The sequence below is a fragment of the Arachis ipaensis genome, chromosome B05, assembly GCF_000816755.2.
Source record: "Arachis ipaensis cultivar K30076 chromosome B05, Araip1.1, whole genome shotgun sequence".
Taxonomy (NCBI): Eukaryota; Viridiplantae; Streptophyta; class Magnoliopsida; order Fabales; family Fabaceae; genus Arachis; species Arachis ipaensis.
The window spans coordinates 2646718-2649201 of NC_029789.2; positions in this window are offsets into that span (position 1 = coordinate 2646718).

Here is a 2484-nt window from a genome sequence, read left to right on the forward strand (position 1 = left end):
TATCATATTTTATATTAATTTTAGATTTTAAAAGATAATTAACATATTAATCAGGTTAACCATATTTTGAATAACATTATAAAAGTTAAAAACCTAAACAATCTCGTTACGTTATCAACAGCATTTTTGTCAACTTCTGCCAACTCTTATTTATAATTGTGTTTAATAGAAGTGTGTCTTTGTGGATGTGTCTAATAAAAATATCTTTTTTATAGCTGTGTTTAATAAAAGTATTTTTATAGATATATTTTTTGGATGTGTCTCTTTATATATGTATTTAAAATATAATAATTAATTATTATTAGTAATAAGTTGGCAGATAATACGTTGATACCCTATATTTTTCAAACCTAAAATGTACTAATTTATTATTTTATCTCTAATAACAATTTATTTTCTAAAGAACTTTACACTCCTCCTTAACATAATACATTATTATCTGTCATAAAAGTCTTCTTGTTCTATTTACACACAAGACATGCATGCAACATTATTCTCAGTATTTTTTCTTAATTATTTATGTGAAGACTTAGTCCCTCCCTGATTATTGAGTTTGCCTCTGATCTCTTATTTGAATTGAAAAACTGGTTGCTTTGACAGCCACCACGTGAGAAGAAATTAAATTAAACTTTGAATAATTTGTTTGTATTTATAACATTAATTATATTAATTAATACCTACTCACCTTAATTGACAATTGGGTCTACTTGCTAGTTTGCTTTGACTTTGGTGATCATCAACACCTGTCACCTAACATACAAAACATTTTTTTTATAGAATATTTATTTAACTAAGGTCAATGATATATTTTCTTGATTGGATACTTTTTGTGGGACCTATACTAATAGGGTCTATATTGTCAACCAATAATAAAATTATACATTTGACAATTAGATAATTTTTTTTTTTTGGACGTGGATAAAATTCATTTGAGATGATCTATTGGGGTTTAACTATTGTGAAAATTAATTGCGCATGAATTTTCAATGAAGAGTATGATGAACCCTAATCACTATAAATAGATATTGAATATGGGCCTATGGGAATTTTCAAGGCAATGCCCCAAAGAGTGGCCCATGGACCATGAAGGTAGCCTTGAATATTGGCCCACATAGGTGGATTCTTTCGACATTTTTCAATGAGTCTCTTTTCCATGACCAAAAAAAAAAAAAGAGTTTCTTTTGGTAAAGGAGAGTTGCTTTGATTGAATATTTTTGGTCAACAGTGAGTTTATCAAGGTTTCATTAAGACCAAATAAAATAAAATAAAACCTCTCCCTCCAGCGTTAGCCTAAGAGGTCCAATCACGCACAAACAACTCGGATCCAGGTCCCCAATCTCTTTCACATACACTGTACACCCGACCCATTCAGTACCAGATGAACCAAAAATATATCATGTAAAAATTATAACACTTTTAAAAATTATTAATTAAAATATATAAGACAAAAAATTAAAGTCTCTAAATGACTGCTTAGTGATAAAAGAGACAGAAATGTAAAGATAATAAGAAAGTTTGTCTAAAAACAGCCACTTTTAAAAGAATGTGTAATAAGCTAGTTCACTGATTGAACACTCTTGCGTTGAAGATGAACATGGTAAGAAATATGTTGAAGTTGTGGGATGTAAAAATGAATTGGTAGAGGAGCGTTCCGCATTACAAAAAAGGACCCGTGCGAGTAATGGTGGACAAAGTGAAAGTAAAAATGTCGGCTTGAGTAACACAAATATTGGTGAGAATTCAATGCCTAAAAAATTTAAGGATTCTTTTGTAAGGTTCATCTACGAAGGGTGAGTTAGGGCCTAATATCAGGACGAAAAGCATAGTCTATGGATATGAATATTTCTATACTATTCATTGTTGGTCCCAAAGAAAAAGAAGTTAGGTTAACCATATCGATTCAAATATGCAAGGGGCTCTTGCTTTTTCAGGATAAGAAGGGGTAGAGAAAATGACTCGAGTTAATGTTAGAGTACCAAATGCTATGGCGCTGAAGTAAACTATGCCTTACTCTCAAGAAAAACTCGAACTACCTTCCATAAAAGGGTATCTGTACCCGAAATTAACACCGGTGAATAGGTAGAATACCTAGGGACGCGAGACAATCTTCTCTAAGAAACTCGGCAAAATATTCCAATAACTTTAGGAAAAGGAGTGTCGCAGGGACGGATCTATGTGGGTGGTTGTGGGGGCAAGCGCCCCCACTACAATTTGAAAATTTTTTGAGTAGTATATGATAATAATATTTATTTGTCCCCACTAAATTATTAAATTTGACCCCACAATAATTTTTAATTCAATTTTTGGTACTTTATAATCAATTTAAAAATTTAATATTACATGTCATTAGAATGATCAATTCTCAATTTAAATGAAATTTATGTTTTTTTTAGACATCGACTTGAAAGAGTATTATTTATCTTTTTTTGATATTAGTTTTTTTTTTTTTAGTAACAACTGCATTAATTTAAAGAACTTTTTCAA